Here is a 15,125-nt window from a genome sequence, read left to right as displayed (position 1 = left end):
TAGTATCCGGGGAATACTGGGACAATCACTGTGGAAGTGGTCTCCTCTACATATGACACATGGCGATTTGGGCCCTGTTCGTGCTTTGTGTGGATTTTCGTTAGATACCTTTTGCTTGCCCCCAGGCGCCTTTTGCTCCTTCTGCTTCTTTTCTTTCTTCTTCTTTTCCTTCTTCTTTTCTATGGGAGCTGCGCTTTTGGCGGCTTGACCTTTCGAAGAAGAAGGATTGGAGGAAGGCTCATAAGAAGTGGAAGGCTGGAGGGTAGCTCTAGACTGGCCTAACTGTTGACTCGACTGTTCAGGAACCGTGGTGGTCTGAACTACAGCGGTTGAGAATAGCCAAACTGGCAGGCCAATTGTCAGTCCTGGAAGCGACAATGTGGCCATGTGGGGCGCACCAACTTCTCCCCAAGAGGAGAAAGGGCTAGGGGTCCCATCATGTGGAATCCCTTGGTTGGTGCGTTCCATGTTCTTCAACCTGAAGATCAACATAGGAATTAGGGGTGATTATGTTCCGTTTAAGATGAATTTTATATGACGACGCTTTAGACACAACTTGCTTTTTCACTTTTTAAGAGTCGAGAAAAAGCTAAAGATGACTCTAGTCTCCTTCGATGTATTAACGAGCCCGAAGTGACAAATGCTCGGATGGACTTTTTCAGTTATAGAGTTTGAAAAAGGCCAAAAGAAACTACTCTGGGGTTCTAGGCAAGGGTGTGCCAAACCTTTCGCGAAACCACAAAATACATTTTACGGTACGAGTGGTCGATCTTCGTGAATGCTGTGTTCACTGCATCGCGATCAGTAGGGCAGCCGACACGGCTTCCTATGGATAAAGGCTTTGTTCCTATAGGGGTCCCCCAATATACGCGACGGTACGCGGGGGCACAAGTCTGTATTAGTGCTATCGTCCCTCAGGAGGAATCACCCACCTTCGTAGAGATCGACAGTCACTATGTTTAAAGACGCCAGTTCACGTCTCTACCTAGACCTCTACTGTGTTTCGTTATGTTTCAAAGCGTTGTTAGATAAATTCAGTTCTTTTTAGGTTGATCTTGCTTAGCAGTTTGCCTTTATGGATCACCACGTGATGTATGATACAACTCCTAAATGTAGTCTAAGAATGATAAGCAAGCTTTTTCAATTCTTTCAACTTATGAAAACCTTAACTACTGAAGGAAAAGAAAGACATCATCTTTTCAAACAGATCATAGAGCACACACTGATGCACTTTTCCTAAATCGACATGCAAACTGTCAAAATGCACATGCACAATGCAAGTATTTCTTTTCTCCTTCCTTAATGTTGATGTATTACAAAAAGAAAGCTGTTGTATAATTTCGAATTCAATTTCAAGCGAAAGCAACAAGTGTTTGTCCAATAATCAAAAGAACACCTTAAGATTCACTCGTTTCAACACAAGAAATACTGAAATTCGAACCATATAACAAAAGCAAATGCTCAAGCAGCTATGAACAGCAATAAACTAGCTCTTAGAATCACAACGACACTTTCTCATAGGTCTAGATCCAAGAGGTCATAGCAAGACTAGTTCACTTTCGCTATGGGAAACTGTGAATGACAATAAGAAATACAATAAGAACAATCACAGTTTCTTCATACAACTGAGGCGGAATGAAGGCAAAGAGAAGTGGTTTCAGCTGGGTATACAGGTTGACAACAGGCTGCAAAAACAATACTGAAAACTGGGCAACAGACAGTGGGGAATCCCAGTTGCACAAGGCAAAACTGGATCAGCGCAGGTGCTGCACTGTCAATCTGACATGCAGCGCAGGTAGCCCCTTCGAGACCTGCGTTGCAGTGCAGGTAGCCTTTGTTGCAGCTGCACTGAAGAGACAACTCTCGTCTCTCTCAGATTCCGGGTCACAGTTTGCTCAAAAATCAATGGTTTTTGGCCAAATCAAAGGCTATCAGTCAAGTATACACTAGAGGATGATTAAAGGAAGATGAACACTATCACAAAGAGCTAAAAAGAGTCCTTTTGGATCAGCTCTTCAAATCATAAACATGCCCAGCACTGGGCTAGAGTAGTTGCCCTCTACTTTGCATTCGAAGGACTCGAATGCAGTTCGATTCGGTACTCCTTTGTTTAAGAAATGACTAGCAAGAAACACAAGCTACCAACAAGACACGATCCCCAGCGGAGTCGCCAGTCTGTTGTGGGGGAAAGTATCCAACTCGGAATGACCCTAACCCACTCTAAGGGTGACAGTTCCTTAGCAACAGCTTAAAGCAAAGCTATCTAAAGTTTCTTCTTTATGACATGCAAGAGATAAAAGGGAGAGATCCACTTACCGATGTCTTGCGCAAATGGTCAATCCAATCTCCTTTGTTTGCCGCTTGCTCCCGGCTCCAAGTCTTTTCACGGGCCCAGCTACACGGGATCCTGCAAATAAGACAAGAAAAGGAAACTACAAGAAGCATGCATTCATAATCGATTCAAGGATTAGCATAAATCAAAGACGCAAGTAAGACAATACACCATTGAAACACATGCGAATAGAAGAACCTCAAATGCTTTATTAATATATGGAAGTAAGGTTCAGGTGGTGATACAACCATAAGAGGTCTAATCCAGCATCACCTTCCCGACGGAGAGAAATCTCTTCTTCACCTCCCTCAAGCAATCACCTAATGCTCACAACTGTAAACCACCAGCAATTCTTCGCACTAAATTCCGCCCTCTAGATCCCATGGGATGAGATCCTTATATAGAGTTTTGGAGTGAAGATAAGTCAGCTTGATGTGTGACTTGTTGTCCTCTTCAACTCCAGTTGTTCTTCAGTTCTTCACTCGGAGTTTCTGTCTTCCACTTGGAGTTTTAGAAGCTCTTAACTCATCATTAGGCGAATCTTTTGATCAAGTGTCTTTTTGGAAGCTTCCTGGGCACTGGCACATTGAGAAAAAGATTCCTCCACATGTCAAAGTACGCCCAGCGCAGGTAGCCTTTGTTGCACTTGCAATGCAGCGCAAGTAAACCATAGAGCTCTTGACATTCAGCGCAGATGCTTAGTGGAGCAGCTGCTTTGATCCAAAATTGACCTGTTTTTGAGTGTTTTTCAGTGGAGAACTGATTTGCAGTGCTGTGGTTTGCTGACCTTGTTCCTCTAAGGGTAAGAACAACATGTTTAGGGACTTTGGATCCCTTAGATTATTGACATTTCATGCTCTATGCTGTAAGGCACAAAAATGTCTATAACAGCACCCCCCCCCCCCCCCTATATTGGGTATTTATTTATTTGTTTATTTATTTTATTTTACTTTTATTTTATTTTTATTTTTATTTTGATTTTGATTGATTTATTTATTTATTTTATTTTTATTTTATTATTATTATTATTATTAGAGTGTTAATTTTCTCATTTCTTTTAACTTTTAAGGTCCTTTGGTACTAACTTTCTTTTAATTTTATAAATATTCCCCCCGTTTTCAATTATTTTTTATGTATATATTTTATTTATGCATATAATTTATTATAAGGTCCTTTACATAACTAATTTTCCAATTAAATTCTAATCAACTTATACTTTTTAAATATTTTTCTAACTAACCTAGCATCCTTTTGATATTACTTTATTTTATTCTGATATTATAATGCCCTTTATATAACTAATTAACTTATAATTTGCAATAATTCTTTGAAGTAAAATTATTTTATATTTATTCAATTTATTCATTTATTATAAGGTCCTTTATTTAACTAGATTTCCTTTAAATACTAATTAACTTATAATTTTTATAATATTTTTTTAACTAAATACCCATTAAAATTTTATTTATTTATATATTGATCCCAGAGATTACTAATTAAATTAATAAAATAATTTTGACCCCGGTCCTAGAGTCAAACTAGCCGTTGGTCAAGTTAGCCGTTGGAGGCTCTGCTCAGACTATTTAACTTGCTAGGCTGGATCTGTTTCTTCAACTTGTCCTAACGATGAACCACACTAGTTGGTTCAAAACGCGTCGAAAAATGGTATTCCATGTGATTTTCGCTGAAAAATCTCTCACAAACTTGATATGGATCACAGAAGCCTGAACTCTATAGGTGGAAGTCCCCTGAGCCAGCTCCAAATCAAGTCCTGCACATAGAAGAGACAAGCATAATCACAACATACAACCTTGATAACTAATACATGAATACATAAAAGACATCTAGTTACACATAACTAAGCTACTCATGCTAAAAGGTATTGGACAAACAAGTAAATGAATGATAGTACCAACACCACAGAGTAGACAATACAACTGCAGTTCTATATTAATGTCAGAAGAGTGATTACAACCATCTGTTGCATCAACCTTCCCTTACCCCTCCAGCTTCTCTCTCTCTCTCCCTTCTTACCAACTTCTTATGCTTAGATTTGAGACTATGCTCGACAATCAAGTAAGCTATCCTTTCAAATGATCTGACCTCTATCACCATAGCCCTAGCTTTTCTTATGTAGCAATTGAGTTAGGGTTGCCAAGTTCCTCCATGAGTCTCTTAAGGTAAAAGCAATGATATTGCCATGCTTTTCAGCTCTTTCCAATTTTCCTCCTTCATTAGGATTTAGAAATCCCACAAATAGGTCAAACTTGAGATGTTTCCTTGCTTTTCTGAGTAGATTTAGGAGGGAATATAGAGATATTTATGAGTCAATTCACTCCTTTGACCTCTAGATGCTCATTAGGATCCACTAACGCTATTCCCGAACTAACAACTAGAGTTAGTAGGGTCACTAACGCTCCCTTAGGCTTACAAAGAAGCTTTATAGAGCATGTTGTCATTGTTTAGTGAGTGTTAGTGTGGAAACAAGGCTTGTGATCTTGGTCTTTTCTTCAGCTGTCATGTCTTTCCCCACTGAGCTGATGAGGGGTTCATTTTGCTGTATAACACTTTTATTTGCATGCCCCTCTCTTGACACATATCACCTCTTAAATCCACTGGATGGACTTCATTTAAAAGCATGTGCACTTTAATAATTATTAAGTCATACAAAGACCCCTTTTTAATACTCATTGATTCTTAGCCCCCCATACTTTTTTTTCTTGACACGGTTTGCAACAATAATTCACTTTATTAACATGCATGTAACTTCATATTTATAAAGCTAGGCTCTTTAGCTTCAAAACATATGGACATGAGCATTACATCCCAAAAAAAATAAACACACATGCACATGAGTACATCAACCCAAAAGTAATCCTCAAATCACCATTATATGTTTCTTACCTTCATGATATTTACAATCTAGTGGTTGAGTTAGGGTGTTACATTCCCTTCCCTCTTATTTATGCATTATCCTTAATGCATTCTATATCCATGTACAGGCAACAAAATTATCCAAAAGGATGATAATAATATTTTCTCATTGCATCTTCATGCTTGCATGTGGCATATTCACGATTGAAATGTGTCCCTTTCACTTTACCAAGGTGATGGGTTGATTTTAGAGAAATTTGGCCTTCTTGTCCAAAATTTTCACTAGCTGGACCTGAAAGTCTTCCCCAGGATCCACCTGAATCATATTCTAGTCAATTTCATGGTTATAATTGGGAACAAACCTTTTAAGCAATGAAATATGAAACACAGTAATATGCATGGATTATAGTAATGCAATCATGTATGCAACTGTGCCAATCCTCTCGAGGATTTTAAATGGCCCACAAAATCTAGCAGCCAACATTACATTGCTAATTAGTTTCAATGAATTTTTCTTAGCCTTCACTCTCAAGAAGACATGGTCACTAAATTTAAATTCCTTGTATATTATATTCTTAGTTGCATATCTTCTCTTCCTATCTTTGGATACCTTCAAATTCTTCTTGAATTTTATTACTTTCTCTTCCATTTACCTCAACCAGTCTAGCCTAATAATGGACCTGCCCACTAGGTTTTCCCAACTCAGAGTGTTTTTGCATTTCTTTCCATACAAGGCCTCAAATGCTATCATCTTCAAATATTTTTGGTATCGATTATTATAAGAAAACTCCTCCAAGTGAAAATGTTCTTCCCTTTTGGATAGTTTTTCCATCACATATATTCTTAGCATATCTTCAATCACTTGATTGAATCTTTTTGTTTAACCATATAAATCTACATGGTATGACGTGCTAAAGTTTAAAGTAGTTCCAAATCCCTCAAATAAACTTGTCCAAAATTTTAATGTATGGATCCCTATTTGAAATAACTCCCTTGAGCAAACCATGTATCCTCGTAATATCCTTCACATAAATTTTAGAAACATTTTCTTCCTTATGCCCATAGAGGTTGGATCCAATGGTGGAGAGTGAGGATTGTTTCACCATTGGGGATGGTTCCATTCCCATTATGGCTTGCCTTAAGGCTAGTGGGGCACCTTGAGGTGATGGTTGAACATGTGGTTGCACCAAGAGAGATTGTATTAAACAACTTTTTTACCCATGCACGCATAATTGGATCAAATCCCACCTCTATGGCCTCCTTTAATATAATCCAAAAGGAGTTGGATGCAATGGTGGAAAGCGAGAAGATGTTTACCATTTGGGAAGGTCCAATTCCCATGAGGGCTTCCCTGTCACCATGCGGGCATCTTGAGGTAGTGGTAAAATGTGTGGTTGCACCCAGGAAGACCATATCAAATGGTGTTGTGACCATGCACACATAAGTGGAAAAAATCCAATCCCCATGTCCTCCTTTTAATTTAATCCCAAAGGGGTTGCGTCCAATAGTGGAAAGTAGAATGTTTTTCACCATTAGACAAGGTTCAATTCCCATGATGGATTCCTTAATCCATATGGCACCATGAGGTAATGTTCAAACATGTGTATACATCTAGAGATACCATATTAAATTACTTTGTGACCTGTGAACACATAAGTGGATAAAATCCCAACACCGTGTCCTCCTTTTGAAGTTTAAACGATCTTAGATCAAGCACTTTGGGGAACAATTTGTTCCCAAGTTACATGGTTTCAAGCCTTGAGAGACATGTTGTAGTTGGACCATTTATGTAATTTATGACATAATTTTATCCAATGTAATAGTGGAAACCAATATTTTGAAGTTAGTAATTCTCCATAAATTTTCATTCCATTTAGAAGAAAAAACATTTGTTGTCTTAGTTTTTTATTTCATTTGAATAAATTGGACACATTTAATGATGTTTTCGACCACTGCCATGACAGAATCAATTTTCCTCAAATTCTTGGGAATATTTATATTAAAATCAATCGAAACAACTTCCCATTCCCAATAAGGAATAGGTAATATTTGTATCAATGATATTTCGATGTCTATGCTTAGCTTTAACTTTTTTCATTCTAGACATTTGGCTATATAATAAACCACATTGTTTTACATACCTAGGTAGATGTAGTTTTTCTTTACTATTGATATTTTCTTGATACTATGGATGTCCAGCATAAGCTACCATGTGCATCTCATTTAACATTGAAAATTTTAGTTCTTGATAATTTCACACATAAATCGAACCTTTGTACAAAACAATTCCATCTTTTCCCAATTCAAGATTTCCATACTTTCGCTATAAATTACCTTATTGTAGGTTTTCTTTTAAATCGATATACTCTTGATTTATATTTTTATCCTATAAATTATGGTTTTTAAATCTCATTTTCACACTTATGCTTGTAGCATGCATTGTATGCACCCTTCTATTGAGTGCATTAGCCACCTTATGTTACTTACCTTTTATACGCTTAATTTTAAAGTAATAATCAACAAAATATTTAGCCATCTAAGTTGTCTAGCATTTAAATTTGGTTTTCCAAACAAGTGATTCAAACCATTATGTTTAATTCTCAATTCAAATATTTTCCCCATCAAGTGATTTTTCCACATTTTTAAGGAAGTCATAATGGCTTCCAGCTCTAAACCATGAGCGGCATCATCCCTTTCATGCTAATCATTGATTCATAAATATCACATGTCCATTTTGCATGAGGACTCCTCCAATCCCCCACCTTACATGCATTGTTGCACACAATAATTCTTCATTTGGATTAGTTATCTTTAGCATAGTTTCACTTGTTAATAACATATTTAAAAGTTAAAAGGCCCATTTGCATTTATGAGACATTCGAATTTCACACCTTTCCTTTTCAAGGAAGTGATAGGATGGGATATTTTTGAGAATCACTCAATAGATATTCTATGGTATCCTATTAAACCCATGAAGGATCTCATCTTTGTCACATTTTTTGGTGTTGGCCACTCTTTGATTGTTTTAACAGTTTTTGGGCCTCTTTTTATCCCTTGCTTTGAAATTATATGACACCAATAATGAATTTGGCTTCAATAAAATGAGTATTTACTCAAATTGGCATACATTTGATTCTCTCTAAGTGCCTATAACACAATCCTCAAATGTTGTTGCTATAGGGATTAATGCACGAATATTGTGTTGGAAATACCCTCAAGGATCTTCCCGTGATCCTTGGCATACAGATCGGATTAGTTGTAGCTGGCACAATGATATATTCACATATTTGTATTAATGAAATGATAATAAAAGTAAGAAGGAAGATTGTTACCTCGTATATTGGTGTGGTGTTGCTAGAGAACCGAAAGTAGCGAAGCGAAAGACCTCTCATCTAGATCCTAGATCAATACCTACAGATAGACAAGACAGGGAGTAATATCACAGCATATAACTTCGAGAATCAATGCAAGAATACATAGCGATTTCTAACTACACATATCTAAGCTACTCATAACTAGTAATGCTATATAAACATGTGAATAAATAACAATACCAATGCCATGGAGTAGACAACACAACTGCAGGTCTATATTAATGGTAGGAAAGAGTGATTACAACCATCAATGGCATCAAGCTTTCCTAAATCCTCCAACTCCTTTCTCTCTCTCTCTCTCTCTTCTTAAACTCTTGATGAACTAGTGTCTAATGCAAAGTTTCAACAGTCAATAGGGAATCCTTTCAATAATTTCGACCCCTTTCACAATGCCCCAAGCCTCAAATATATAGCATGAGAGGACAGGCCTCACCAATTATTTTATGACTACTTTTGGGAAAAAGCTGGGATGTTTTCATGCTTTATTGCTCTTTCCCTATTTGTTAGACTTCGTTAGGAATAGAAATATCCTCAAACAGGTCGACGTTTCCCTCCTTTTTGGACTGACATATGAGTGAATACAGGGATATTATTCGGTCAACTAGCTCCTTTGACCTCCAGAAACTCACCAAAGTTGACTAACACTACCCTTAAGGGAACATCGAGAGTTACCCTAGGGAATAACGCACCTTATTCATGGCTAGGAAGATTTATAAAGCACCTTGCTAGTTCCTGGGGATTGTTAGATTGGAAAATAGGCCTCTAAAATTTGTCAATCTTTTAGTCAACTTTCCCTTCTCCTCTGATCAGATGAGGAGGCCATTGTAATGTATAACAGATTCCCCCTAAAGTGTGAGATTAGAGGCGAAGACGATGGCCAAAATACTTTATAATTGTCGTGTTTGGAAAAAACAGAGAGAGGATCGGAGCTTCTGGACTACGAGAAACCTGATACAACCACATATATAAAAAACCTAAAATCATGTCCTAAAATCAGGAATTCCCACACTTAGTAGCTATGTCAGAGTGATTTCTCAACAAAGAGATATGACATTCGTGTCCACCAATAAAAAAAATGTGGAACTTGTGTCATAACAGGATCATCCTGATGAGCTATCTCCAAAAAATAATATACACGGCTTGGGAGAGAAAACAATGTTGAGTGATGTAAGCCTCTACCCAAGGTCTTGATTTTCGCTTCATCTTAACAACATATTTTGACACATGTGAATAAAATTTGTTGACGTTAAACATGTATGAAATCATCTAATTACTAGGCAATAATGAAGATTGTTAACAGATGTGGGGATGGTCACTGATAATGATGATGGTCTCCAATATGTGCAGTACAATCTAGTGAGTGTGAATAATGATGTTGCCGTCGAACACTCATAGAATCATTTAACTAGGAGCCAATAATGAAAAACCCTGATAGAACACGACGCAACCTACCACTAATGTCTGCAAGTTCCAAGGCACTAATATGTTTCTAGATCCACTTCCTAGATAGAGTGTTGAATTCAATAGGGCGAGATCTGTCGAAAGGTAGGTAATAATGTATCCTATATCAGTTGATAAAAAACAGGACAAGAATGAATTTTTTTTGAAGAAAAATTTTGAGCAATGGGTCAAATCAATAGAGGGCATGATGGAAGTATATGTTTGATGGTTTGATAGAGGAAACAGAGGATAAATGGATCCCTTGAACAATAGAAGGAACGAAACAAAGGTTCTAACCAGACAACACTAGACTCATGAACACCCAATAGTTTTAGGATACAGAGATGTGAGAACATAGGGGTATATAGGCTAAACTCATAAGATGGTAAGGTTCATTTTGAGAGTTCGACAAAAAGGAGGTTTTACTGAGGGAGTGCCATGTTCAAGGGAATGACTACTGCCAAACAATTCTTTCCAAAATACTGAAATAAAGCAATTGTGTTGTACAATTTTCCCCATCTGATTAAATTTAATGAGTCCAAACGGGTAAACTTGGTGGTCTTTTCATATTTAGATATTTTGAAAAGATTGCAAAGAGAAACTCCAGGGGAATCCCTTTTTCATAGTTGTTGATTGGGTGTGACAAAGGTTTAACAGTATACCCGACATAGTTCCTTTTCCGTAAGTTAATCTACTGAGCCTGGATAAAGTGATAAACCTATGCTCAATAGACGTTTACCTCATTTTGTTACGAGTATGAGGGGATGGAGTAAACTCGATATTCGTTGTGAAATTTTGATGAGTCACACGATGAAAAACTCAATAGATATTCATCAAATTTTAACGAGTCAAATGAAGAAAACCAGTGGTATCATTTTCAGTTTAATGAGCGAGGAAAAAGAGGTAAACCAACTTCTTGTGCCTTCTTCATAGATTTAACGAGCCTGAAGAAGGGAAAAAATTGGGGATTTTTCAATTTAATAGAAAAAAAGAATCCCAAAAAAAAAACACTTGTATTGTTGTCATAGGAGTTTTACAAGCCTGACGATGAAAAAATAGAGGATTTTTCAATTTAAAATAAAGAAAAGATTCCATAAAATAAATCACTCATAATGAATCGAACATGGTCATTTCTACAATTCAGTCCTGAAATCCCTTCATCAAAGCATGAGTAATATTGACAATATATCGAAATGGCATATGATAAATAACATAGGAAATGAAAGAAACTTCAATTTCAATGACTAACTAAGGTGATTCATACCTCTAGAGTGACTATAAGGAGGTTTTTGAGCCTCCATTTTCACAATTTGCATCATTTGAGTGTTGTGAGAGTGTTCTGGAGTGAAAGAGGAGTAAATATTCCCCGAGCAATCTAGGTGACCATTAGACATGCCATTTGTTCGAGGTAGATTGCCAAACCTTTATATTTCTTTATTTAATCGTTTTCAGCTACATTAGGGGTGGATCTTTTCATATTGGGAAAGCCCTAGCTCATTTTATGTGCCTAATACTCCCCTCTACATCTAGAGGGGCATTAAGCGACTTTCATGACCTGTAGGGGTGTGTTAGCACACCCTGTGGGCCCTAAGAGGGGGCGTTAGGCATCAAGGGCACACTTCCAAACCCCAACACATGATTTTTTTGTCATTTATCCATCATTTTGACTAATTTTTAAGTGTCTTTGTGTAGGTCTAGAGCCATGGTCATAAGTCTGTGTAGAGAAAGAGCTCAGGATAGTGAGGAACTACAAATGTTGAATGATCCAACATGCATACTTTCTTTGCAAAGATGTGTCTTGATGAAGTATGTGTTATCACCCAGAACTCTTCCCTAGACGCTATAAAAAGAAGGAATAATCTGAGGTAAATGTTATGCTCCTATACCAATAGGTGTCATATATCATGATTGACTTGATGAGCTATGTAATATGTTCATACCTTTCCTTTTTGCAAAGGTTTTCCATATTTTCAAAAAATCAAAAAATTTAAAAAATGTAAAGAGGGTATACCCTAAAAGAAAAATCAAAGGGTAAAAAGAATAAGATGGTCAAAAAAGTGAAAGAAACCAAAAGAAATACCAAGGAAAGTGTGCAAGTCTAAATGCCACTACTATTTACTTTTATGTATAATAAAGATTGTGTGCAGCTTGTCACCTATGCCACAATTCATGAATAGTCAAATAGTTTAAGCTTGGCTAGTTCATATTTGAATTTTATGTTTTAGAAGTAGAGAGTAAAATATGACCAAACTATTTAATCTTGGCAGATAAGTAGATAGGTAGAGTGAATAAAAGGAGCTCAACAGTTTAATCTGAGCCCTTGGATGTAATAAGGCTAGACTTAGATAGATATCTGCATGTAAAAGAAAAGAAAAGTTTGATAAGGGTTTGCCAGTCTAAGTGCACCCAAATAAAGAAGAAAAAATGTTAGGTTAAAGTAGGTAGGGTAGGTAGATGATGTTGTAGAATTACATGTGATGAATGATGACTCTAAATGTGTTAATCTTTTACTTTCATCACAAGTCCAAGGCAGACATTACATTGAAAGCATCTCAAGCAAAGCAAGGTCAAATAATTAACTCCCCTTCTCATTTTCACTATATTTTCACTAATTTCCCCTAAGTACTAAGGCATTTGTTAAATTAGAGTGGCTCAGAGCATTTCTCTGACATCTGGAGGGACCGGATTCTCGGCCCAATAGTTTATAAAGCCTAAAGTACATAAAATCGTTCATAGATCACTCATTCACCTTCATAATTTTTTTCCTAAGTAAAATCCTACTTTACTTAGGAAAATTACAAATATTTCTCATATAAACCCTTTTTTAATTTAAGCCTAAGTTTAACTACACAAATCAAATGTTTTTATACTTGGCACTTTTTCATTTCATTTATCATATTAACTTTTAATTTATATTGTATAAATCCCTTATAATGTTTGCCCTTTCCTATATTATATAATTATATTAAAAATCCCCGAATGTTATATATCCTGCCCCTAGTTGAATATAACCATAATCAGTGTTTAAAATAGGATTAATGAGTTAAACCATAATTCATTAAGAACCTTAATCCCCCACTGCATAAAATGGGATTAATTAACCCTCATGGTTAATTAATAACCTTACCAGCCAATCCCGCCACTCCTGATATGATTAAATTAATTCTTAAGTACATCGGACCTGCCTTCGTTAAAACTCCACATATTGCATCTTCCGTCAACCGTCCGATCAGGTCCTCAAGATCTGACGGCCATTATCAATATCGCACAACCCTTTGTGACCGCGCATTAGCGCACAATCACAAAGCAGTTTTCTCACAGCACCTCCACCACGCGTGAAACGCTCAATGGAATCGCTGGCTCGAGGTCTATTACCGCCTTTCCCCAAAAGCAGTGTGATATGAAACCGCTTACCACCTTTCCGCATACGACAAAAACGTCGTATCATTTGCCGCTGACATTGCCTGCCCAAAATCCAAAGCCCCGCCAACCTTTGACTTTGTAAACAAAACAAATAAGTCATTTTCAGTGCTTTATACTGTAAATCTATGCACCCATGCAAAAGAATGTCCAGGTCAACCAATTCAAGCTTCCAGTTGCCAACCTACTCCAAAAGCTTGCAGCCAATGCCGACCAGAACCCTCCAACCATGCCTAGCATCTGCATTTTATTGCTCATTCCCCAAAAGAGGTATTTATCAAAATCCTGGCAAAAACCCTATAAATACTTCTTTTCCATTGTTAACTGATGAAAAATTCCAGAATTCATAGTAATTCAGTCAATATTTTCATCATTTAAGTCTCCTATAGCCTCTGTGTTTCCCATTTCACATAGAAAGCCACAATTTCCATCTGAATCCACAAGAACTAGACATGGAAACCCCTTTGGCTTCGAATGTTGCACCCCTAAATGCCCCTCACCGAGATTTGGACTATCTGCCTTTGGCCGATAGGGACTTCCAGATAAAAGACCTTACTACTGACAAAAATCACCTTAAAGTCTTTTGCCAAATTCCAGATGACTAGCTGAATGGCTTTGATATCCTAGGATTGTGGGAATCCAATCTTCCCATCTACTTTTTACCCTTAGTCCATGTTTTTCCAGATATAATTCATCAATGCCATGCCAATTATGACCCTAACTGCCGAGCAGTCATGTCTCCAAGCCAAACAGTCCTTTTTCCAATAACTACCAAATCAATCAATGAAATGTTACAATTTCGCTCCAGTCAAACTCTCACTCCCCTCTCCATGGGAGATTTACTTGAGAAATCAACTAAATTGTCCCAAGATGAACTTGATCACCTCTGTCAAAATTTCATACTGTAGAAATATCAACCTAATGGCCCACCTCCTTACATGCAAACTTTCTTCATAGATATGGGAAGACTCATTATTGATATGATATCTTTAGTAATGGTTTTCAATACTAGTGAATTCGTTGCTGAGTTAACCCTAGTATTGTTGTCAATTTTTACTCCTGGATAGCCCCCTACTGTCAAGCACGACTATGCCTCCTATATTGTTGATAAGATTCATGACCAATTCATGAGACTTGAAAATGAAATAGTTTTCAAGTATACCACCTTTATATATCATCTCATGCTTTATTATTAGTCAGGTGATTTCCCATTCCCTGTCATGAAACTTGATACCAAAGGCAATCCAAGGTCTGTAATCTTTTGGTTTGTCGTCTTCCATGATTCCTTTGAAACCCCTTCCTCCTATAATGAGTTCATTAATCAATTTGTTCATCCAACAACCACCTTATTGGCAGGGGTTTCCCCTCCCAGGATCAGTGGTGACATCAAAAATATCCTTCAACTTTTGAAACAATACAAAGTGGGTGACTGGTATTTATACCAGAACTTTACAGAAATCAGGATATATGGGTTTGAACTTGCCCCCTTCAAGTTACCAAAATATGTTCCAATGCGACCGTTTGCATTGGAATACTATAGGCAGATGTGTAATTCATATTTGATCCATTTTACTAAAGCCAAAAAGAAAGAACAGCTCAGGATAAAACATCAATTAGGCCCTTTCATCTGCAACACTAGAGAAGCAGGGGATTCAGCAGAGAAAACTCTAGAAGATTACCTTAGA

Source organism: Pinus tabuliformis, chromosome X, assembly GCF_031772625.1.
Source record: "Pinus tabuliformis cultivar Carrire ecotype Pingquan chromosome X, CPIR1, whole genome shotgun sequence".
NCBI classification, from domain to species: domain Eukaryota; kingdom Viridiplantae; phylum Streptophyta; class Pinopsida; order Pinales; family Pinaceae; genus Pinus; species Pinus tabuliformis.
Note: the sequence above shows the minus strand (reverse complement) of the source record.